This window comes from Canis lupus, chromosome 17 (genome assembly GCF_011100685.1).
Source record: "Canis lupus familiaris isolate Mischka breed German Shepherd chromosome 17, alternate assembly UU_Cfam_GSD_1.0, whole genome shotgun sequence".
NCBI lineage: Eukaryota > Metazoa > Chordata > Mammalia > Carnivora > Canidae > Canis > Canis lupus.
Genome location: NC_049238.1, coordinates 14,042,071 through 14,069,308, shown reverse-complemented (window position 1 = coordinate 14,069,308; position 27,238 = coordinate 14,042,071). Strand labels below are relative to the sequence as shown.

The window sequence follows — 27,238 nt, the reverse complement described above, 5'->3', positions numbered from 1 at the left end:
AAAAATTGTTCTTTTTTATTGTCCTTGAAACTTATGGATCGATTTAATTGTAATTTAGACATACAGGCACAAGTTTAGTCCTAGCATCATTATGAATAACTGCAAAATACTGAAATCAACCTATATACGCATATATGGGAAACTGGTTGAATAGACTATGGTGCACCACAGAATGGAGTCTTTTTTTTTTTTTTTTTTTTTTTTTTTTTTTTTTTTTTTTTTTTTTTTTTTTTTGCAGCTGGTAAAAATATGGGCTTTGGGCCCACAGGAGCTTTATTTTTTTTTTTTTTTTTTTTTTTTTTATTTATTTATTTATTTATTTATTTTTTTTTTTTTTTATTTTTTTTTTATTGGTGTTCAGTTTACTAACATACAGAATAACACCCAGTGCCCGTCACCCATTCACTCCCACCCCCCGCCCTCCTCCCCTTCTACCACCCCTAGTTCGTATGCCACTTTAAGAAAAATTAGGAAAGGGCAGCCCCAGTGGCCCAGCGGTTTAGCGCCACCTTTGGCCTGGGGTGTGATCCTGGAGACCTGGGATTGAGTCCCGTGTCAGGCTCCCTGCATAGAGCCTACTTCTCTCCCTCTGCCTGTGTCTCTGCCTCTCTCTCTGTCATGAATAAATAAATAAAATCTTTTTAAAAAAATTAGGAAACATGCCTACAAAATATTACGGCATAGTTTTCACAATATACTGTTGACAAGTAAAGGGAAATTGCAAAGGATATTTATAGTATACCATCTTTCAAGTAAGGAAGAAAAGGACATAATTGAATATACTCACATTTGCTAATTTGTGCAGAAAGTAATACAGGAAAGTCCAACCAGAAACTAGTGAGATTAATTACCTGTAGAGGGTGGATAGAAAGAACTAGGGAATGAGAAAGGAATAGAAGGGATGAGGAGAAAGTGATATTTACCTTAGTTTATCATCTATATGGTTTAGACTGTTAGGACCACTGTAATGTTTGACCTACCCCCATAATAAGTAAATAATTACTATCAACCAAGGTGTGTGTGTGGGGGGGGAGGGTGAGGGAGAGAAAGAGAGAGAATAAGAGAGCTAAAGAGGGATTCAAAGTAGAACCAAAAAACAATTACAAGCAGACCTATTTATATTATAAAGGAATAAAATACAGATAAGGGTGTGAGAAAGAAAATAACCTATATAATGGAAAACACAATTTTGATTATATAATACAAGACTAAAGAGGCAGAAAAAAGTATTTGCATATGTACTATTTTCCAGAGGAGTGTAGGTTAGCAATTCTAAAGCTACTTTATGTGTACACAATTATTAAAAAATAAGTGCATATATTATGGAAAATGAGAGCTAGGCTTCTCACTATTAGAGATGCTACACATAAAAAAGAAATATAAAACAAACCTTTTGGTGTTGGATTAGAATCGAAGGCATGAATGTGAACTCATAGCTTTTATATAAATGTGTAGGTATGCATGTGCTCATATACATACATATGTTTCCTAGTTCTTAAGGCTGAAAGACTGTAGAAGTAATGATACCCCAGTGCTAGTGGATATCCAGTACCTGGATCTTGATTTCCAAATTCTATTAACAAGTTAAAGAAATGAAAGAGTCAGAGAGATGGATGATTTTAGAACTGGAAAAGGGAAAGTACATGATGAGCTTGGAAGATCCATTGGTGCTAGAAATTAAGTAAATGCTCAAACATTGATATGATGATGTCAAAAGGTCACATTAGTCAACTTAAAAGTGCTCACAATGGTGAAATCTGGGTTATTTGAACAATAAAATAAATGATGATAGTACTAGAGTATAACCTATAGGATAAAATAAATATTCAGGACTTCATTCTTAAATAAATAAATAGATATATAGGAAAAAGGGATATTTTCTAGAGTCTCAGTGAATAAATAAAGAAAGAATGATGGAAATATAAAACCAACATTTGTAAAACAGGGAGCAAGAATTAATTAAAGAAAATGGAATTATTACATGGCCCAAAAGATTCTTTATCACTCTGGGACCACAACTTGTATTTGCTTAAGCTTATATTTTGAAGGTTGTAGGTTTAATACAATATGTCAAATATTAGTATTTATTTAGGAGGTGCCACTTTTATTCATTTGTTTATAAACAAAAAAATTTCAAAAAATATGCCCAGAGTTTAGAGATTCTCATGAAAGCTGTTGAAATTGGGCAGCCCCGGTGGCTCAGCGATTTAGTGCCAGCCTTCGGCCTAGGGCGTGATCCTGGAGTTCCGGAATCAAGTCCCATGTCAGGCTCCCTGCATGGAGTCTGCTCCTCTCTCTGCCTGTGTCTTTGCCTCTCTCTCTCTCTGTCTCTCAAGAATAAATAAATAAAATCTTAAAAAAAACAAAAACTGTTGAAATACGTGTTTCCATAAAGAAATCAAAACTGGAAAATAAATATTTTTGAAAATAATGAACTAGAAAACATTTTAGTAAATGCTTAAACTGATATAAATCATGTCTGATGTAATATTTTTAAGGTAGTCCCTTTTTAAAAAGAAAGTTGTATGAAATATGAAGGAAACACAAATAATAAAAACATTATTGATATGGTAATTGAACAAAAGAGCTATGCATTCTTGGAGTGCAGATTTTACTACACATAGATTGCAGTGATTTGAAGAATATGTTAAGTCTAGAAATCCTCACACTAATATTAGAATAGTCCTCACACTAATATTAGAATAGCAGCTATCTTAAATGAGTACTTACTATGTGCTTTGAATTGTGTTAATTATTCTATGTATGTTGTTCTCACTTAATAATTAAAACAATTCAAGTTCATTTAATCTCAGATTTGGTAGTGAGGAAACCACAGCTTAGGAAAGTTCATTATCTTGCCCAAAGCTACACATCTTGCATGTGGCCAAACCACTATTTATAACCAGATTTGTCCAGCACCAAGGCTTTTGCTCAAAAACAAAACAAAGTCCAACATATCTGCATGCTAAAATTTCACTAGCAGTGTTAAAGCATCAGTCATGCAGCCTTATTCCTGCAGACCCAGTATAAAAATTGTAAAAGCAGTAATCTTTATTTAAGAACTCATAATTTTAGTGGTAGGAAATTACACATAAAGTTTGAGCCAAATCTGGACTTTATTAGGGGAATGTGTCATCAGAGAAGCTAATAATCCCCTCTGCAACCAAGCTGTCTTTGTGTTTAGTATAGGGATGCTCAACAAGAGAACATGTCACAGCCTCACTGTTTATGCTTCTTCAAATGAATTCCGTGCATTTTTCTGCCATGTGACAAAGTCATGAAAATAGAGTGTTATGATTCAGTTAGGAAATGGATGATATCTCTACTGTCTGTTTTCCTTCCTGTCCATCTTTTTGGATTCAAATGAAACAACAACCTCATGTCTGTAGCCCAAATGTGTGAAAACAATGGTCAAGGTGAGTGAAACTTCCTGGTGCTGAAAATATCACAAAGGAAAGCAAATAGAGAAATCCATGGATGCAGATATGACATAAAAGGTCATCCAACATGGACCAGCTGTGTCATCTTCAGATGGAGTGTGTAGCAGCTCAACAATTTCAATGGTAAGTGCTTGCGAAAAGGATATCCTGATGAATGAATGTGAAGCCTGGAAATTTCCACAAAGAAGATGAGAAGACTTTATATCTGGCCGGCTGAGGCTTCTATTTGACCTCGCTTGCTCTGACTTCCAACAGTGTGGCCTATTTGGTTTTCGGAGCTATTTGTTGATTGTGGAGCTGAAATATAACTTGCTCTAGAGTTGGAAGGAAACACATAGGAAATCAAGGTTAGAGTACTGTCTCTCTCCCTAGATTTATTTGTCTGGATCTCAGTCAATGGCAGCTGAGAACTGGGCCACGGCGAGTTTTGACAAGGCAGAGAACATCATGAGAGACTCGTCATGCAGATGGTGGGTACAATTTTAAAGATTTTTCAGCAGAAGTTAAAAACTCTCTCACAGCTTTAGCAAAAGATACATCCCATTCTATTTGTTTTCCATTCATTAAGATCTTTGGCATATTTCAATGGGGAATATGCATTGTTCTCCATAAAAGATACCAAGACTACAATCACATGTTCCCTCAATGCCTTAAGAAAGATAGCCAGGATAATATTTCAACTTATGTTAATTTTAACCACAAATAAAGCATGAAATTGAAATCTGAACACGTAGCACTGATGTCCAAAAAGGCAATACAAATTTTTTCATTATTGTACCCTGGCATGACTGCAAGCCCTAGCCAGTCCTAAACTTCACTCACACCATATTAATAATTACACTCCCCTATGGAAAGAAACACATCAAATTCTTTGTATGATAATGGTGGCAGTTAAATCTTTGAAAAAGGCATTTGATAGAGAATTGCTATAGATCCTAGTGGTTTAGCAGACTTTAAAATATGTCACAACATTTGATTTTCCTCGCAAGACATAACTTTTCAAGGTAACAGGTATGTGGCTGACACCATGCGTTTATTTTTAATTAACATTTTCTCTCATTTCCTTTACCACCTCTCCTGCTCCACTCTTCACCTGAGCCAAGGGGGGTAAATATGGGCTAATGATACCCATTAGCTTTGTCTTTACAAACATCAAATTGATGAGCAGATGCCCCAAATCCTTCATTAGGTGGGCCATAAAGTGAAAGAGCTCTTTGATTATAATATGATGAAAGATTTATTAACAAACATGTATTCAGCTAAATCATAGTATTGGCAGGTTTATGAGATTGTCTCTCCCCAGCTGACAGGTGGGGACTGCAGGCTGCTGTGGGAATGAAAACACTAAATCTGTTAGTATACTACATAACGATCTAATTACTGCCCAACGGAGGGCCGTGCAATGGTTTAGAAGTTCAGAAAATTTCTTTGGGTGTGCGAGGTACATATATACAAAAAAGAAACATGAACTGTAGTTTAGGGCACAAAACTAAAGTATGTTAAATAAAATGGAATAAACGAAGGTTTCACAGAAGGTGTGTAGACAAGTTACTTGTCTAAAAATAGTAAGAATGGCTGGGATCCCTGGGTGGCACAGCGGTTTAGTGCCTGCCTTTGGCCCAGGGCGCGATCCTGGAGACCCAGGATCGAATCCCACGTCGGGCTCCCGGTGCATGGAGCCTGCTTCTCCCTCTGCCTGTGTCTCTGCCTCTCTCTCTCTCTCTGTGTGACTATCATAAATAAAAAAAAATAAAAATAGTAAGAATGGGAAGAAGGAAGGAGGGGCTCCAGAAAATGCCAAGCCACTTGCAAATAGCCTTGATACTCCATGAACCTCTAGCAGAGATGCCTTGAAGAATTTTTCAATATGTAATGAATGTTAGAAATTTAAAATGTATAATAAATATGCCCAACAGAACACTTGTCATATCATATAATAAAAGAAATAATAAAGTGATATATTATTAGCTCAAAAATTAAATATTTGTACATATCTTGAAAAAATGATGGACAAAAAGCATATTTATAATACCTAATCCCACTGGACCAGATGATGTTCCTCTCCTTCACTGGACGTTCACTCAGAATTTTTGAGTGTTAACATAAGGTCATATGTATGTACTGAGGTGTATGTCTACAAAACAGCATCCAAGAAACTCTGAAGATGATTATCAAATTACCAACATTGTCTAACTTACTCCCCCAAATGCTGGAATGCTTTGTACTGTGAAAAATAACAATTGTGAATAATCACAATAATTTTTATGGTTTCAAGTTTTTACAAGATGTATTTTCCTTTAGGAGACTTTTTTTATATCTAAAAGCTTATTTTCTTTTTTCATTGTATATATATATATATATTTTATTTAATAATAAATTTATTTTTATTGGTGCTCAATTTGCCAACATACAGAATAACACCCAGTGCTCATCCCGTCAAGTGCCCCCCTCAGTGCCTGCCAACCAGTCACTCCCACACCCCGCCCCCCTCCCCTTCCACCACCCCTAGTTCGTTTCCCAGAGTTAGGAGTCTTCCATGTTCTGTCTCCCTCTCTGATATTTATGCTGAGTGAAATAAGTCAATCAGAGAAGGACAAACATTATATGTTCTCATTCATTTGGGGAATATAAATAATAGTGAAAGGGAATAGAGGGGAAGGGAGAAGAAATGGGTAAGAAATATCATTGTATATTTTGAACCATTCATTTTCCCATTTGCTACCTATTGACTATTGTATTGTCACAGATACATTTTCTAAACTAATAATTACAGGCAAAATTAACTCTAAATGTCTTAGCTTGAAATGAGGCTTTGTGCATTACATTTGCTACTTAAAGAAAATTTATAAGCTTTATAAGCTTATAAGCTTATAAATTTACAAGCTTTTTTGGGTAGATGTTAAAACTGAAGAGTTATATGTAGCATAAAGTGGATTATGTTCTTAACCCCTGAATTTAATGAGGATTGGATAGGAAAAGGAAATTTCTTAGACTCTTAGGAATGAAAGGGACTTTAACTACCTACTCTTCCAAACCCCTCACTCTATATAATATAGTCAGATAAGCTCAGATAACTTCTTCAACAGTATCCGTAAACATAGCATTCATTTTCCATCATGTGTACACAGATGTGAAACCACAAAAGCCTCTTATGGAAGTATCAGTCTTCTGATGTTAATAAAGATCTCTGTCATCATAAACTTCTACAGGAAAGTGAGCCACTAAAGTAGTACTTGACATCAAATAATAGAAAAATATTCTTTAGAGTGTGTTTGTGCATGTAACAAAAAAAATAATTTTCAAGTGTAAATGCAATCATACAAGCTTTCATGTTTTGAGTACCAGTCCCTATACGGAGTACTATGCTGGGTACTTTTCATACAACAGTATCACATGCTAAAAGGATATATATTGCTATAAAAATGTTAAAAACAGGGAAAACAGGGACACCTGGGTGGCTCAGTGGTTGAGTGTCTGCCTTCAACTCAGGGCATGATCCCGGGGTCTGTGGATCATGTCCCACATCAGGCTCCCCGCAGGGAACCTGCTTCTCCCTCTGCCTATGTCTTTGCCTCTCTGTGTCTCTCATATGTAAATAAATAAATAAATATTTTTAAAAAAGAAATTCAAAAAACAAGGTGCAGTCAGTCATTTTATCATATTCACCAATTCATATTATCAGAAGGAAATATTTACAGGCATATAGATACTTCCCTAGCAAGCTTTAATAAGAAAGTAGATGTTCTCTGTACCTTGCTTACCCTCAGTTTATCATCAAAACACCAATATTAATAATTATATTAGTATTATAGACTTGCTGTGAAGGTAATTGTATGAAGGTATTAGGTGAGGTATTTTCTAGATTCTAGGGATTAAAAGATGAAAACAAGCAATTTACAATCTGGTAGGGAATAGATAAAGTTTGAAAATGAGCACAGTGTAATCAAAGTGCCACACTGAAAAAAACAGAGGTTTCCATGGGAATGTTGAAATAGGGTGCTACACTGTGGTATGAGGAGGTGGGCCCCCTGAATAAGGCAAAGGCATGCAGGAAAAATGAACTAAGCAAGAGGAAGGCCTTAAGATGAACAGTGAGAGATATTTTAATAAATTAAGAAGAGGAAAAAAAGTCTCACTATGGCTAGAGCAGTGTAGCAGGAGAGAGATGAAACTAATGCATGGTCTCATGAAATACGTTAAGGAATCTAGACCTCATCCAGAAGACAATGAGAAGCCAACTGAAAAGACGTTAGTAAGAGAATGACACAATCAACTTGTATTTCATAAAGATCACTTTGTGTGTAGTGAGAATATCTGGTGGGGTCTAAACAGAGGTATAAAAAACAGTTAAGAGACTATTGGTAACAATCCATGTGAACCCTTTTACACTGTTGGTGGAATTGCAAACTGGTACAGTCACTCTGAAAACAGTATGGAGGCTCCTCAAAAAGTTAAAAATAGAACTTCCCTATGATCCAGCAATTACACTACTAGGTATTTATCCAAAGGATACAAAAGTACAGATTCGAAGGAGCACATGTACGCCCATGTTTATAGCAGCATTGTCAACAATATCCTAATTATGGAAAGAGCCCAAATGTCCATTAATTGATGAAAAGATAAAGAAGTTGTGGTATATATATACATGGGAATATTACTCATCCATTAAAAAGAATGAAATCTTGCCATTTGCAATGATGTGGATAAAGTTAGAGTATATTATGCTAAGTGAAATGACTCAGAGAAAGAGAAATACCATATGATTTCACTTATATGTAGAATTTAAGAAACAGAACAGATGAACATACAGTAAGGGAATAGATTTTTTAAAAAGGAGAGGAAAGCAAACCATAAGAGATTCTTAACTATAGAAAACAAACTGAGGGCTGATGGAGGGAGGTGGGCAGGGGATGGGCTAAAATGGTTTATGAGCATTAAGGAGGGCACTTATGATGAGCATTGGGTGTTATATGTAACTAGTGAATCACTAAATTCTCCTGAAATCAATATTACACCATATGTTAACTAAATGGAATTTAAATAAAAACTTGAAACAAATAAATAAATGAAGCAAGTAAAAAATAAACTAAAACAAACAAATCATCTATGGGAGTGATCATCATAGCCTAAACTGGAACCATGAGAATAAGGCTGGATACCAGAGGATATCATGGCTATCTATATATCTATATCATCATCATCATCATCATCATCATCATCATCATCATCTAGATCTAGATAGATAGATAGATAGAAAGTTTTATTTAATTTTTAAAATTTAGATATTTATTTAGTTCTATGTCTGAATAGATATGGAGAAAGAATAATCAAGGATGATGGCAGGTTATGAATTTAAGAAGCTGAATATGATAGCACCATTGTCTGAGTTTAGCAGCCATGACATGGCAGATTTATGAGTACAATTTATGAGTAAAAAAATTATGAGTAAAATTTATGAGTAAAAATAATGGCTTCAAGTGAAACATGTTGACTCTAAGATGTGCTGTGTCCATTCATCAGACAACTGAAAATATGGATCTGAAGTATGCAGTGGAGAGACAGCCTGAACATCGAAATTTTGGAATTATCGTCTAGGAAGTAATTAAGTATTTGAAAGTGGAAAGAATAACCCGAGAAGCATAGCAATTTAGTGAATGACAGAGGAATAGATTCCCACAAGGGAGAATGAGAAAACCCAGAGGAAAATGAGGGGAGTTTCATGTCATGAAAGGCAAAGAGAAAGGATACTTTAAAGAAGGGGGTTAGTTAACTATATCAAATGCTGCTGAGAAGTCAAGACAAACACTCAAGTTTAGAAGTGAATTTTAAAAATATCCTGGGCATAGAATAAACAATAAAGTGGAGAATGATTACTATTACTCGATGAAGGATAAGAACTAATAGCAGTATCTTTTTCTCAGTACCGAAGCTGAACAATGTCAGTATAGGCACGATCATCCATCTGTCTGCAGTCATAACTCGATAGTGCTGCGGTCTTACAATGCTTGTGACTTTATGAAATTCTTGCATACATGGCAAGTATATGTTAAGAGTTTTGCTCCAATTGTTTTCTTTGATGCATTACTTTAAAGCAAGACTATTGGGGGTGCGTGGGTAGCTCAGTTGGTTAAATGTCCAACTTTTGATTTCAGCTCAGGTCATGATCTCAGGGTTTTGAAGTCAAGCCCCACGTTGGGCTCCACACTCAGTGGAGAATCTGTTGGAAATTCTCTCGCTCTCCACCTTCCTCTTCCCCGCCCCAGCTTTCGCATGCTCTCTCTCAAATAAATAAATCTTTTAAAAAATATTTTAAAAGGATGCCTGGGTGGCTCAGTGGCTGAGCATCTGCCTTTGGCTCAGGGTGTGATCTCGGAGTCCTGGGACCAAGTCCTACATCAGGGTACCTGTAGGGAGCCTGCTTCTCCCTCTGCCTATATCTCTGCCTCTCTCCGTGTGTGTATCTTTCATGAATAAATAAATAAAATCTTAAAAAAATAAAAAATATTAAAAAGATAAAATAAGACTATCGAATTCCTGATAAATAGTCGGATGTTCTATATCCAAATGAATATAGACAGCAACCTGTTTCAGATTCTGTATTTATTTGACTTTGGAAAGTGCCATGAGAATGAGTTGCAAATCACTCAAGAAAATCTGATTTTTTTTTCCATTTTTTAAAAAGTTGCATTTCTCTTTGCTGAGAGTGATGATTTGGCAACAATTATCACCATACCCACTAGTCTGGAATGCTGGCAACTTAAACCGCCTCTAAAAGTCAATTTCAGGTGCCAAGTTGGAAACATTGCCTTTTACAAAACTTAAAAAAAAATTCCAAGTATATCTAAAAAGACAATGCAAAAATATTTGGTACAATAGTAGCCTGGCTTGAGATGTGCTGGCCTTACTTTGTTCTAGTTACAACTCCTGCTTGCCTAGAAAGGAAAAAGCCTGCTAGGCATAGTTTCTTTGGCATGACTTTTAAGTCCCTAAACTAGCTAGGGTCCTATTAACCAATTAACACAGTTGGGTGCCACTTAACAGCCTACACTCTTACTCAGGACCTACATCCTCTATTTGACCTTAGAACAACTACCATTCTCCATCAAATGCTTGATTCCAACATTCAGGCATGGCGACACTGATAAGGGAACAGAAAGGTTTTCATTTCTGAAAGCAGGACGCCTGAGTCAATTTGTCCCAATTGTATCTGCACAAGGCCTATTATATGGACTGTGATTTCCAGGGATGAAAGCTGTGAACTCCCAGGTCACTTGTAAACTGATCACTCCCCAGTCTTTCCTCCTCCTGCTTTTAAGTGGTTTGAGCCTGGTAAATTGAAACCTGAAGAAACACAGAGCTCTGATCCCTGGGACCTCCAGAGCAAACCTGGACTTTGGCTGATTTGCTGTAGGAAGTAACTGCTTACTTACCTCATAATTAACACCACAAGCTGATCCTTGGGAGATAAAGTACAGAAGGTCAGACGCAAGATCATCTAGAGAAGGATTTCACTAAAGCACTGCTTTTAGTAGCACTTGTGGCTACTTCACTCAAGAAACAATTGGGTATAATTTCTAAAAATATTACTGTTCATAGTAATGGAGAAAAGGCTGAATTACACATCACTGAATATGATCTCAGCCCATCCCCCTTGATTAATGAAGCCAAAGCACACATCAACCCGATACCTTTAGGAGATGTAAAACATGCAGTTTGTTCAGTGGCAAGTTAAACAATTGTAACTACATTTCACTGTGCTATATATAAAATGACCTTTCCTCCCTGGTTGGAAGTATTTACTGGCTTACCATCCTCCATCAAATAAAGTCCTCTTTTGAGCCTGGGGTCTCTGTGGCCTCGCTGCCTGGCAGTCTTCTGTAACAGCTCTACTTTCATCCCGCCACCACCCTCTGTCACCCTTGGAGGCTGACGAATGCAGCTACATACCCTGCCTCTGCATTTCTGTACACAACACCCCTTCACTTGGGACATCCTTACTGCCTTGTGTATGAGTTATATTATTGCTCTTCCTTAAGATCAAGCTAAAGAATCAGTTGTCTGCAAACCCTCATCCAGCTCTATCTGCACATTATCCTTCTCTGAGTATACTGCAGCTTATAGATATTGCATTGCTATTGTGGAAAATACCAGTCTCTCCTCTAATTTGTTCATCTATGGATATCAAAATGATGAGGATTGAATGAAGAACTATACCAATAGAATAAATTATTTGTTTCTAGCAGCTTTGCTTCCCAAATAATTTGTTGTCAAGATCTATCTTCACTGATGTTAATCAGTATATGAGAGTCGATGAAGTTGAAAGCAGACGAGTTTTTTAATGAAGCAAAGACCATTAAAGTTCAACCCAACTCAAATGCAATACCTATTCATTCTTACTTAGTATTCAGGTAAAGATCTCTTATCTGGGAATCAAGAGGCTTAGAATTCAGCTGTGGCACTGGCATGACCCATGGGGAAGTTCCTAACTTCCTCATTAACATTGTCTTATTTGCAGAATAGAGAAGTTAGAATGTTTCTAAGGATATTTTTCAGCTCTAAGATTTTATGATTCTATGAAATATTCAGGTAGACTGTGTAACCGCAATATATATTTACAAAGTCTACACTCTAGCAGTATAGGAAATTGACCTCATTAGCTTAATTGTTCTAAGTCCAATGTTAATACGGTCAAAGTTTATGGCCCATACGGGCATAGTTAATAATCAAGGCAAAACCTCTGCTTCCTCAGTGAAGAACTATATCTTTTAGTTCAGTCTATCTTCCAATGTATTCTATTGGTCCCAGGAGAACTCAAGATTAAGAGTTCTCATATCATATTCATTGAGACAATTCAGAAGTCACCAGTAGCATGTATGTTGTGCTGACCCCAGGTCAATGTCATTACCCTCATACACAAATGTTTATCCCCTTTCACTCAGTGTATCTATTTTTGGACATATATTATAAGAAAACAATCCCTAAAACTTGACATAACTTTAAGTTCAGCAATATTCTTTGTAGAATTATACATACTATTTAAAAAAGAAAATAAGCTAAATATCCAAAAATAAAGACACTGATTGGTTTACAGAAGCACAATAAATTACTATAAATCCAGTGAAGTTGTTAATAATGATATAAATATACATATATGTATATATAAATAAAGATATATATATATCATGGAGATACATTAAATATTAGGTTAAAAACTATATATATTGTTTTAAATATTAGGTTAAATATTAAATATTAAATATTAGGTTAAAAAACAATAAAATTTGTATTATAGAAGAGTCACATTTAACATGCAGAGGAAAAATAAATGGAAACCACCACTAAAATAACATTTTAGTGTTGCATAATTGTAACAAGACATGCATGACTTAAATCTTCTAATTTTCCATATTTTCTAAAATTTGTATAATTAATGAGCACTAATTATGGACAAGAAAAAATTTAAATGTGTTTTAAAGGGCAGCATTTAAGAATACATTTGTAATTCAGCAAATAAAAACTTATAAACCATATTAAATATATTGGTCAAATTTAAAAAGTATTCTATTCATGCAATAAACTGAAAAAAACTCATCAGAAAATCTAAATGTAATTTCATCAAATTAATAAACAAACCTGATAAAGTTCAAATGAACTACAGGAAATATTTTAAAACAAGTCTCAGAGTATGTTTCTTAATGCACAATGTAGATGCATTTGTAACCAATAACCCGTGTTTCATGTTTTAAAAATCCATGATGTATGTATTTATATTATAAATAGAAAGCACTTTCAAAGAATTAAATTTACAGGGATTTAGATAATTAAAAGTGCATGCAAGGCACTGTCTAGTGATGTGGCTGAACAAGTTCTTTCCTCTCTGAAAACACAAACTCAGCAAAATCATGGCACTACCCAAGATATCCCATACATTTCCATCTGCTCCAAAATGATGGTTTTCTAAGGGCTGTCATTCAGCAGATGGAAATGAAAGGGTAAAAGGTGTCCTAGGGATGTGCCCAGGAAAGAAATTTAACTTTCAAGTGAGTAAAAATATCTAGAAGAAAAGGAATCTAAAAGATGGGAACAACAGACAGAAAGACAGGAAGGAAGGAAGGAAGGAAGGAAGGAAGGAAGGAAGGAAGGAAGGAAGGAAGGAAGGAAGGAAGGAAGGGAAGGAAGGAAGGAAGGAAGGAAAAAGGAAGGAAGGAAGGAAGGAAGGAAGGAAGGAAGGAAGGAAGGAAGGAAGGAAGGAGAAAGAAAGAAAGGAAAGAAAAAGAAAAAGAAAGAAAGAAAGAAGAAAGAAAAAGAAAGAAAGAAAGAAGAAAGAAAGAAAGAAAGAAAGAAAGAAAGAAAGAAAGAAAGAAAGAAAGAAAGAAAGAAAGAAAGAAAGAGAAAAAGAAAAATGAAAGGGGTCAAACAGGAGAAGGAAATAGGATGGAGAGAGAGGGAGAAAAACAGAGAGGGAGAGAGAGCCATCAAAGAGAATATTTTATGTGAGAAAAGCATTAGTGAAATATCTCTTAGGGAAATATCTCTTAGGGATGTTCCAGGGTGAGAAAGTAGAAAGTATGTGAGATTCAAGTCTGTGTGGCAACCTGGAGTACCACAAAGTCTCATATTCATTCCTTATCTGAGACAGCTTAGTAAAATGGCATGTCACCTTTTATCAGCTACATCAGACCTTGAGGCTACACCATTAACCATGATGGAAATAAATTAGGGTCCACAATTCACAGCATGAATAAATAGGTCATTTGATACAGATACAGATAAGAGACAATATTTGAACCATTTGAGCCATATCTCCAAGTGCTCATCCTCCCTGGATGGTCCAAAGGACCCTCAACCCCAATAGTACCAAACTGGAACTTCTCTTCTCTTCGTTCTCCACACTTGTTTCTTCTCCCAGCAACTTCACTTCAAGGACTGGCATCTCTATATGCTTTGACTGTAAAACCATATGTCTGGGTATCATCCCAGATGCTCTTTTTAACTTATACCTAAAGTCTCATGAATGTTTAATGTAGTCATCAGTCCCTAAATATCTTTGGAATCAAATTCTTACCAGCCACCCTCAAGTCTGATTTATACTAGGTTTATAACTGGTGTTTCTTTCAATATCACTTCTCAATGAGCATCCATTTGTCCCAGTGCTGCCAGGTATCTTTCTAAAATGGAACTCAACAATACCATCTCATACCTTTCCATCTTGAACCATTTCCGTTTATGGTATTTACTTCAAAATTAACCCAAACCCATTAGACTGGCATAAAAAGTTAACCAGAATCTGGCCTCACCTACCTTATCTGGACTCTACATTATGATAAGTCACCTCAAAGTCTTTCACAGGTGGTTTCTCTGCATGTGCTCTACTCTTCATTTTTCAGCAGATACCTCAGAACATTTTCTCTGAGAAGCTTTCCTGAACTGTCCCAGACAATATTTTCATCCTCTGTGCCCATATAGATCTTAATGTTTTCCTCAATTAAATTTTTTTTTAATTTTTTATTTATTTATGATAGGCACACAGTGAGAGAGAGAGAGAGGCAGAGGCAGAGGGAGAAGCAGGCTCCATGCACCGGGAGCCCGACGTGGGATTCGATCCCGGGTCTCCAGGATCGCGCCCTGGGCCAAAGGCAGGCGCTAAACCGCTGCGCCACCCAGGGATCCCTGTTTTCCTCAATTAATACTTCCCTAGCACTGATCACACCATGTTGTGATTATTTGTGTTTATTACTGTTCTCTCACTGAAAAATGTGTGTGAATCCTTGTGGGCAAGGGTCTGAGTTGTAGAAGTCCTTGCATCTCCTGTTATTTGTGCATCTTGTAAATAATCCATAATCAGTAAATACTCATCGAATTAATAAATAATAAAAGAGTATATTTTAAGGATATATGGATACAAATTTAGCAATTAGAAATCAATAATAGGGGAGCCTGGGTGGCACAGTCAGTTAAGCATCTGACTCTTGGTTTTGGCTCAGGTAGCACTCTGAGCCATGAAATCCAGCCCCACATCAGACTCTGTGCCCAGTGCAGAGTCTGTTTAAGACTCTCTCCCTCTCCCTCCCTTGTCCTCTACCCCTACCCCCTGTTCTCTCTCTCTCTCCCTTTCAAGTAAAGAAATCTTAAAAAAAAAAAAAGAAAGGAATCAATGAGTAATATGTGTTATTTCAATAGTTTTATTTTAATCTAAAAGACAAAAAAGTGGACCGTGGGGCACCTCGGTGGCTCAGGTGGTTAAGTGTCTGCTTTTGGCTCAGGTCATGTGTTCCCCAGGTCCTGGGATTGAGCCCCATGTTGGGCTCCCTGCCCAATGGGGAATATGTTTCTCTCTCTCCCCCTGTCCCTCCCCTACCTGTGCTTTCTCTCTCTCTCTCTCTCTCTCTCTCTCTCTCTCTCTCTCTCGTAAATAAATGCAATCTTTAAAAAATTATTTAAAATTTAAAAATTATTCACTGCACTGCAAATACCACTCCATTTCCTGGGTCAAGGTAGTTATCTGTACTATGCAAGAAGTTCAGTACTCAAATAATTTGATAGTTTTTGGCAAAATGTACATGTGGCGCCTTGAAGAAATAAACTAGCTTTTTGAGATGCTGGGCATGCAAAGTCACTCTTAAGAAACCATGATAATATTAAAATAATTGGAAAAAATGCATGAACTCTGATATTCTGACCTAGATTAACTTAATCAAGAATTGAACAGAAGGGAAATAAACATAAGTACCTCCAAGTGTTTTCTTTGATCCTATTCTCTCTATTTTTAAATGATTTTAACTACCACCTCTATACAACAAATACTAGGTATAAATATACTCTTCTATCACAAGCTCCAACATATTATTTCCAGTCTCTTAGAAATCTCTGCCTGAATCAGAAACTCAGATCCAGCATTACTAGACTATACTCATTATTTCAATAATCTCTGTCAACTAACTCCTTTAGTTTTCCCCTTAACTCTGTTAATGGCACTACTGTCTACCCAGTAACTCAAAGTTTTAGAGTATCTATTTCCTTTACTTCATTCCTAACAGAAAATTAGTAGAATCCTCTGTACATATCTAACACATGTCAGTGTCTCCTCAGTTCTTCCCACATTGCCATTCCCCTAGTTCAGCTTCTATTTACCATTTACCTGGACTACTTTGAGAACATCTTATCCGTTACCCTGCTTCTTTCCCATCTCCCCATTTCTGCTCCCCAAACTCCATAAATTCTTCTTTATACTGGTGTCAGAACCTAAAATCTAGTGTAATAGTGCCCCGTAGAAATTCTGGAGTGGATAGACATGTTTTCTCCTGCCCAATATGGTAGGTATTAGGCCATACTAGGCTATGAAGAACTTGGAAGACATCTAGTGCAATTGGGAAACTGAGTTTTAATTTATTTTAATTAATTTAATTTTAAGTAACCATATGTGTCTAGTAGCTTCCATATTTGAGCATGCATTTCTAGATCTAATCATCCGTTCCCAGATTTGAAAACATTCAGTAACTGAATTGTACCCTAAGGGTGAGAATTAAATAAATTGAAAACTCATCAACTTTCCATTTGAGATTCTTCAGGATCTGGTTCAACCTAAATGTCCATTTGTGTATCCTGCTGCACCTTATCATGGACCCTGTGATATAAATTTATTGGAATCCTCATGATTTTTGAAAAGTCCCTGGATTCCCCCCTCTGAAACTTCATGAAATCTCTTTTGCTTGGAAGCCTTATCATGTTCATTTTCTAAAAGGCTGGCTATTTTTCAAGACCTAGGAGGTTCTAAGTACTATCTCCTCATTGAGAAACTGCCTGTGTCCCTCAATTGAGGGACTTCACAGATTCATAATACATCATTCTAATGACACTATTTGCCTTATATTTATGTGTTTTGTTTTTTCTTATTTATTAGAATCTTCTCCATTGGATTCTAAGGTCCTTAGAGTTATGCTTTATCTGATTCAAGTTTGCAAATCCATGACATCCCACATGATATCTCATTTTAGTGAACATTTATTAAACGGAATATTATGACTCTGTAGACCAGAGACCATCTCTCCTGGTAATATTTAGTCATTGGGTCTTTAGAATGATTTCCCCAATGTGAGGTTTGTTTTAGATAATTAAACTGTAACTATAAATGTGGCACTAGTGAGCAAACACTTGAGATTCATTTCACATTAAGAACCATGAACTGGACAAAGTTCATAATACTTCTGCATTTACAACTTAACTAAAAATTCACCTCTCAGGACTATTCTTGTTCCTCTGAAAAGGGGCTCCTGAAAGCAGGAATTGAGCATGCACAGAGAATTCACATCACAGAATTCACTAAATACTCACTGAATAGTCAATCCTAAGCTAAGTGTTGAAATAAAAAGGCATAATAAATAATTCCTACCTCAGGTGCTTAAAATTAAGCTGGGTACAAATGGCATGCATTTAACAAAGAGCAACACAGGACAATCTAGTAGAGGTGGTGCTGTTGCTCCAGTGAATGAGGCTTCTTTTTTAGTTCAGATGGTCTGTGAATATCTGGAACGGGCTATGAAGTACAAGTTTGGCTACTTTGGACAAAAAGAGAGAGAGGCATAAACAAAAACTAGAATGTACAAATAGTTACAGAAGTGAACCAACCTGTATGAAATTAAGGTACTTTGAAATGTGGAATACTGCAGATAAATAAGGTAAAAAAAAATGCAGAGCCTGGATTCTAAAAAGCATTCTCTCTCAGAATAAATAATGTGGAATCGAGGCAGTGGGGGATCTTTGGCAGCATTTGAGTAGGAGAGAATAAAAATTAAAAGGACACAGAAGTGATTTCTCTCATGTAGCTTTAACTTTTTTTTATTTTTATTTTTTTTAACTTTAACTTTAAAAACGAATTTTTTCAGGACTTCCAGAATGACAGGATAAGGAACTCAGCCCATACCCTGCCTCCATCCAAAAATCTTAAGTGTTGAAAATTATTTTTTAAAAATCATTTCAAGTCTCCAGAAATTTTCCTAAGGGCATATAGGAAATGGAGAAACATTCATTCAAGGAAATCTACGTAATAGTAGCCACACTTGTGGTGCATATAGCATAATGTACAAACTTGAATCACCATGTGTACACCTGAAGCTAATGTAACATTGTATGCCAACTGTAATTTTAAAAAAAAGAAGAGAAAATCTACTTAATTTTAGTAAAACTGCTGAAAGTCCGTGGCATTTAGCCACAATCTATGCCATTAATCCCTTCTGCTCACCCCAACTAGATATTATAGAAGCCCTCCAGCTCCCCATTGGACAAGAAAGTACTTATACAAGAAACAGTGTGTCTCTACAATTTCAGTGAGAGAGAGTATCTCTTGTCTTGGTGCATGTGGGGAGAGGGAAGAAGTCACAGTAAAGATGGGCCTTTACCACTCCTTTTGGGTTTTCTCTGTTCCCACCCTGGCTACCCTAAACCTGTCAAGTTTGAAGGAGTGAGGCTAGAAATGTAAACATCACTCTCTCACCAAGGAAGTTCCAGGCAAAAAGACAATGAGCATTTTAGTCTATTTGGCTATGCGGGGGAGGTAAGTATCCTGCTCATTAGAGTCCTCTATGTCTCCAAGCTGCCTCAGATGTGAAGCTATTGATGAACTCAGTGAACATTACCCTCTGTACTTCCAATAGTCAGTGACTGTTTCTCTTAACATCATAGGAGACTCACACTTTCTGAGAAACTGGAATACCAGCAAAATTCAAAAGAGGACCTAGGAAAATGACTTTCTGGGCAATAAGAAGTCATAAAGTATGCATCATTCTTTCTTTTCTATGCCAGTATTTGGTTATCTTGATAGGATCCAATAGTTGAAGCTTGTCTCTATATATGTAGGCATGCACTTTCATATATAAACTTATGTATTATATATATTAACGTGAAATATATATATTTATAAAGGTTAATATTAAGAGTAAACCACAGAGCTTAGTGAAAATGAAGTGTAAAACAAATGACTGCCCCACGTGAGACTTTTTTACTGTGTGCATTTCAACTATTTTATGTATTTATTTAATCTGTATTTTTTATACATCTATTATGTGTTTGGCATATCCTAGGCATTTATGAACATGATAAGCAAACAACATCAGTACACTCATGGAACTTACATCCTATTAAAAGAAAATTACAACCAGAAATGGATTGCAGTAAGTGCTATGCTGAGAAATAAAATATGATGATATGATAAAGAGATCCTGGGTGTCCTCTTGGTATTACCTAGTCAGGAAATGTTCCTTGAGGATATGGCATTTAGACTGACACTTAAATCCAACTGACAAGAAAATACCCATGATGAGCAGGATGGACAGGAGGGGAGGCAGCATTACAGACCCAAAGAACATCCATTGCCGAGATCTGGAGACAGGAAATTTCTTACCATGTCCCAGGATCAAGAAGAAGGCCAATGTGGCTAGAACAGAGGGAATAATGAGAAGAGTGACAGAAGACAAGGTCAGCCATGTTAAGTAGCTTGGATTTTAGTTGCATTTTAATGCATTATTGCTGACATTGTAGTCTTAGAATCAAAATTCGGGTGGGTTTTGATCAATGTACTGTCATTAATTTACTGTATGACTCCGGAAAACTTATATCCTTTCTCTTGGCCTCAGAGCGACCTCAACTGTGAAACAAAGAGATTGAACTAGAAAGTAGATGATCTATGAATTCCCTTTGAGTGCTAACATTCTATGATTCTAATCTTTGCCCTCAAAAATTGAAGTTGAACACTCCCTTTTCTTAAAAGTACTGAGGCCCTTCTATGAACTAGAAAAGTATAGCTCAGGGCATGCTGGTCATTTGCCCTGAATTGTAAAACTGCCAAGACTTAAGATAGGATGAAGAGCCAAAAATTGCATTTCTCTTGTGCTGTTGACATTTCTTACAAGACATATTTGCTATGAGTTTTTATATTTTGCTCTTGTCTTCATTACTTTCCCAGTTTCTTTGGAGTGCTCCTTCAGTTCTCTACCTTCCACCTCAACAATTTAAAAGAGAGAGAGAGGGAGAGAGAAAGAAGTGAATGAAAATGCACATGGAAGTTATTAATCCCTTCCCAACATCCACAGGCATACTGATTTTCCATACTTTCTTCGGGGAATAAGATCAAGTGTGCAGTGACTGGCTCACTTCTCTCTGAATAAAGGTGCTTGAAGATAGAATACTAATGTAAGCTTGGTCACTTTGTAGAAATTCCCAATATAATCAATCAGGGTAGTGGCTCCCAGAACATGAAATTCACTGTGACCAAAGATTAGTTAGCTCTCACCATAAATAATTTAGAAAGACCACTAAACAAACACTTCAATAGTTTCATAGGGTTGCTAAATAAACAAGCAGTACGTGCACAAGATAAACCTTTTAAAGGAACAGCTAAGAGATTTGGACTTTTAAAGAATATTTACCTTGGAACTGAGATAAAACCCAAGACTAAGTTTAAAGAGACAGAGCATTGAACACAGGCCCTCTTCTGTGAATCAAAAAAAAAGAAGAAATCCTGTTTCTGATTTGTGGTATTTTAAGTTTCAGGGTTGCATTGATACCGTGACATCTTTTTCAGAGTCACGCATGCTTTAGTAGGAAAAAACAAAACACTTTTAAGCAACATAGATATTTATGAGTTTGCTATGTTGTGTGATTTTTATCATGCTTTAGAGGCCAAAATATGTCAATTCGAAAACAACTCTATTTTATTATGAAAAATAGTATCTGACATACAGAAATTTTATTTGCAAGACAAAAATATATGCTATAAAGTGATTTGCAGCTAAACTAAATAAACTCTTTAGAAAAAATGTTGTTTATTTTTTAAGTTGGCAACAATGAGTCATTGGAAAGGCATTTTATTATGTACAAGCAAGAGTACACTTGATGACTACGTTTTAACACTGCCTTTTTAGTAATTAGCATTGTAAGTTTGGATGAGTTACTCAGCTTCTCTGAGTATCACCTGTATCTGCCAAATACGGCAGTTGGATTAAATGTTCTCAAATTGTAATTCAATGCTGAAATCCTGGAAATGTATTTTTAACACCACATATTGCATTTGCATTCAGCACATGGTAAGTATTGAATCAGATCTTTGACAATTTATGTGAAAACCTGAAACAGTGAGACACAGCATTTTGCAGATTAGAAAAGGACATTCCTTATCTTGGTAAAGCAATATCTTGATAATATGGAGTCCTGGAGTTGTTATCACCAAACTTGGTTCTCTCTCCTACTGGCCACAAAGGACCTTTGGAAAGATTATATGAACTCTCTAGAGCACCACTCCTTAATTTGTATACTGTCTTCTCATAACTGTTGCAAATAATTAAGAACACAGATGCTGAATCGACTGTTGTATTTTAAAATCTAACTCTGCCTATTATGACTTGTGTGATTTGGGAGGAGTGTGTTTCACTTCAGAATGCCTCAATTTTCCTGTCTGTAAAATGGAGCTGATCGCAGTACCAAATTGAAAGAATTGGAAAGATGAGGGAAGAGATCATACGTATAGCAATCACAATAGTGCTTAGCATTCAGTAAATACTAGTGTTCATTTATATCATTAGTATTATGATGATCATTACTACATCATAATACTAGTATTATGATGAAATTACTAATAGTAATTTCAGCAGCAGTGGTGCATGAAAAGCCAAGTAGTAAGTAGAAAGAAAGCAGTTTTTGAGCGGCAAAGAGAATAGAGTAATCCTGTGGGCTGGAGCTATTAAAGAAGGCTGGAAAATGCAGTCATAGTGAGCACTGTATCTCACTTAAAAGAAAGAAGGTCAACAGAAAGGTGCTACAACCTAAGAAAACAAAATAATCAAAGAGGTGGAAGTGAAAAACTTGAGTTAGATTTCCAGGTGAAGGCAGCAGAATAAACACAGGCGTGTACTCTTGCTCCTTCCTGAAACATCAAAAAATAATAATAACATTAAGGAAATATTTTTAAAGCATAAAACCATAAGAAAAAGAATAATAGAAGAGAAAACACCAATCAACATTTAGAATCTTGTAAGCAGTTGGACTAGTGCTAAATGGTTTAGGAATCTTGACTAATGTGAGTTCCAGGCTGGCAGTAGGAAAAGCTAAAATGTGACCAAATTTATGGCAGAAAACCTCCACCAAATTCAAGGATGTTCAGAATCAGGCACCCTAAGGTGCAAGTGAGGATATGGCTCAATTAAAATGAAGTATTCCTTAAAAGTTTGCTTAGAAAATACTTAAATCTGTAGTACTTTATTACACATGTTGCCTGAGGCAAGGGAAACAAAAGCAAAAATGACCTATTGAGACTTTATCAAGATAAAAAACCTTCTGCACAACGAAGAAAAAGAATCAACAAAACTAAAAGTCAGCCCTGGGAATGGGAGAAGATATTTGCAAATGAATATCTGATAAAGGATTAATATGCAAAATCTATAAAAAAACTTACCAAACTCAACACCCAAAAAACAATCCAGTTAAGAAATTGGCAGAAAACACAAATAAACACTTTTCCAAAGAAGACATCCAGATGGCTAGACAGACACATGAAAAGACGCTCAACATGGGATGCCTGGGTGGCTCAGTGGTTGAGCGTCTGCCTTTGGCTCAGGATGTGACCTGGAGTGCGGGGATTGAGTCCCACATCAGTCTTCCTGCATGGAGCCTGCTTCTCCCTCTGCCTATGTCTCTGTCTCTGTGTGTGTGTGTGTGTGTGTGTTCTCATGAATAAATAAATAAAATCTTTAAAAAATGCTCAACAAAACTCATCATCAGGGAAATACAAATCAAAAACCACAATGAGATACCATCTCACACCTCAGAATGGCTAAAATTAACACAAGAAACAGCAGGTGTTGGTGAGGATGTGGAGAAAGGGGAACCCTCTTACACTGTTGGTAGGAATGCAAACTGGTGTAGCCATTCTGGAGAACAGTTTGGAGGTTCCTCAAAAAGTTAAAACCAGAACTACCCTAGGATCTAGCAACTGCACTACTAGGTATTTACCCAAAGGATACAAAAGTGCAGATTTGGAGGGGTACATGCACCTCAATGTTTATAGCAGCATTATTAACAATAGCCAAACTATGGAGAGAGACTAAATGTCCATAGACTGTTGAATGGATAAAGTAGATGTGGTATATATAAAAAATGGAATATTACTCATCCATCAAAAAGAATGAAATCTTGCCATTTGCAACATTGTATATGAAGCTAGAGTGTGTTTTGCTAAGTGGAAAGAAGTCAGCCAGAGAAAGACAAACACCAAATGATCTCACTCATATGTGGAATTTAAGAAGAAAAACAGATGAACATATGGGAAGGGAGAAAGAAAAAAAAGGAGAGAGGGAAACAAGTCATAAGTGACTCTTAATGATAGAGAACAAACAGGGTTGATGGAAGTGGCTGGGTGATGGGCTAGATGGGTGATAGAAATTAAGGAGGGCACTTGTTATGAGCACAAGGTGTTGTATTTAAGTGATAAATCACTGAATTCTCTTCCAGGAACCAATATTGCACTCTATGTTAACTAACAAAATTTAAATTAAAAAAATTATCCCCCAGCCCATAAAAGAAAGAAATACTTAAATTTCTAGACTCTCTCCCAGAAGGCCTTCTCCAGAAGGAAACACACACAGTTGAAACTGGTATCATCTTACTGAAGTTGGAGAGTCTGTGTATACATTTATATGCTGAATGCCGAGAACCATTCTACTACCCTATTACTAGCCTTCTATCACTGGTGGGCTTCTAGAACACCAAAAATCAAATCTATATCCTACAAGGAAAAGACTGGAAAACTGTCTCTAGGAATCTGAATAGCCCAAAAGGGAAAATACAAAGATACTGGCACTGAGATTTCCTCCACAAAGCAGCCCATATCCATATCGCCTCCCTACTTTGAAGATTCTGGTTGACAAATTCCACCAAAGCACTCAATTTCACATCAGCCTTTAAAAGAATCACTGTAAAAAACATTCAGATCATTCAGAAAATATGCTAACATGAAAGAGATCTGAATGCAAGTGAAAAAAAAAAAAGAAGCAACTTGGAGATAATAAAAAAATGCAAGATAAAAACTTGAACAAAAATGTTATCCATGTACTACATTCATAAAAGAGGAATTGGATGCACTTTACAATAACAGATATTCTGAAAAAAATTAAAAGGATCTTGGAAATAAATATTACAGAAGTATAAACATCAATTGAAGGACTATAAAACTGAATTAGAGAAAATTTTTAAAAAGCAGGACAAAATGTCTAGGAAATAGAAAATGAGAGAACATGAAGAAAACTTAAGATCAGCCCAGAATTTTTTATATTCAAATATTAGGAGTTCCAGAGAAAACTCACTGATAAAAAGAAAGAAAGGAAGTTGTCAGTGAAAAAAAAAAAATACCCAAAACGTTCAGAACTGAAGATATGAATGCATTGCCAAATGCCTGATACAGTGAATAAAAGCAGACCCATACCAATATAGATCATCTTGAATCTCCAAAGAAGACCATGTACATTTCCAAAGAAATAGTCACATATAAAAGACAGAGTCAAAATTAGCTTGCATTTCATGACAATAGAGTTAGAAGGCAGAGTACAATGAATCAGAGCCTTCAAGTTTTGAGGGAAAATGATTCAACCTAAAATTCTATACCCACCCAAACTTTCAAACAAGAGTGATACTAGAATGAAGAATGTTTTAAAAGATTTTATTTTATTTTTTTTTAGAATAAAGACATTTTAAAGCATGCCATGTTCTTTAAAACTTTTTACTTCCCCCTATCCCTTTTTTTTGTGAAACTACTGGATGATGTGCTCTGCAAAACAAATAAATGATCAAAAGATAAGGCATAGGCTATAGTAAAAGGCAATCCACCCCTGGAAATAGGAAGAGAATCATAAGAAAATTAAGGATAAACTAGGGTCATGGCTGTACACCAAGCACAGAAGGCCATCAAATTCATGAAGAGCAAATGAATTTTGCTTTTGATTAGGATTTTGATGAGATTTTTTTCTAGAATGCAAAATTTAAAGAATACTTGAAGATATTGACAAACAGCAAAGAATCGGGGCTGAATTTAAAAGTACATAGGAAACTAAACAAAGGGGAAAAGATCAAGATAAGTAATCACCAAAGAGAAAAGGAAAACTGCAGAAAAAGAAGAAATTATGATTTACTACATGGTTCAGGATTTATGTGGCCATAATACAGGAAACACTAAATATTCATACAACCAAAATTGTGAGAATTATATTGGAAAAGTGAGAGAAATAGGAAACATTTATGTGTAACTCAATGGATAATACGTGAACTGAAACATCTTAAGTAGCACTATATTTAGTGCTTGTTCAGTATGTCATGTGTGCACACACACACACATACACACATACACACACATATTTATAAGGTACAGGAACAAACAGAAAAGACTGCATAAGACTGGAAGCAACAAGACAAGAGGTTCAGGCCACCCCAGGTTCCACCTGACCTCCCCGAGGACAGAAAGGATTGCTATCTCCCTACACCTGTAATCATTTGCTGCTTACTGTTTGAGAAGCTCTGATTTAGAGACAGGGAAGTAAATACAAAAAAAAAAAAAAAAAAAAAAAAAAGCTAAGTGAACTGAAAGTGATATCCTCCAGAGAGGGCATTTGAATGGATACAGAGAGAGACATGCAGGGAGCAAAGACCTACCATTTTTCCTAAAAAACTTTGTAGAACTCATCAAATCTTTAAACCATGTTCACATATTACTTCAGCTTTTAAAAAATGAATCAACAGGGATCCCTGGGTGGCGCAGCGGTTTGGCGCCTGCCTTTGGCCCAGGGCGCGATCCTGGAGACCCGGGATCGAATCCCACGTCGGGGTCCCGGTGCATGGAGCCTGCTTCTCCCTCTGCCTGTGTCTCTGCTTCTCTCTCTCTCTCTGTGACTATCATAAATAAATAAAAATTAAAAAAAAATGAATCAACAAAAACCTAAACTATATTATGAGAGTGATGCCTGAATGAAATATGAAGCTAACATTTATTGAGCCCATTTTAAATGCCAGGCATTCACTAATTTCCCCCATTTGACCCTCACATCAACCAAGTGACAAGCAATAATTACTGCTACTATACAAATTTTAAAGATGAAGAAACATACGAGAGAAGAGAAATTAGGTACAGTGCCTGCATTTCTACAGTTAATGAATAACAAAGCTGAAATCCGCACAGAACTCTGCCACCTACCAGAGCCCAATCTCCTAACCCCCTGCTGTCCCTCAGGTGAAGTTAGTGTTGGGGATGCCACATTCTGGAGGGTCTAATATATCCATCTTGATGAAGTCCTCTTACTTAGGCACTTTGGGAAACGGGATCTTCCAAAATCTCTTCACATATCAGGAATATGGGCCATGTTTACCTGCTCAAGATTAAAAAGTGGAATATTAAAAAAAGCCAGCCATGCCACCTGCCTGACCCTCTTACACTTCGCCACCATCCCACTGCCACACTATGCTTTACGGAAATGGTGCTGTGCAGCCCTTGGTCTCCACTCAAGCAAGCTTCCTGTTATTTAGAGGTCACTGCTGCTTTTCTATGGGGCTGCAATTCTTTGCTGCTTTCATATGAAGGTTGAAATGCAGGAGCAAATCTCACCTAATGTTTACTATTTTTTCCAACATTGTCATTTAATTATTTTAACAAGGTCACTATCGGTTAATGTGTTTGCTAATACAGACTCTGCTTTCTCATGAACCTCTTTGAGGTGTGTGCAAGCATCATATTCCAATCTGAAACTTGGGAAAAAGGAAAAAAAAACTTT

At 36.2% G+C, this 27,238-nt stretch overlaps 1 long non-coding RNA gene across 1 annotated transcript in view; it reads right to left on the bottom strand.

The window, feature by feature from the left end:
- Window positions 1–3,117: 3,117 nt before the first annotated feature.
- LOC111090421 overlaps window positions 3,118–27,238 on the bottom strand; it is a 137,165-nt gene continuing 113,044 nt past the window's right edge. Inside the window, exon 3 of the long non-coding RNA XR_005371827.1 lies at window positions 3,118–3,754. This is a non-coding gene — a long non-coding RNA (uncharacterized LOC111090421). The remainder of the gene's footprint in view (window positions 3,755–27,238) is intronic.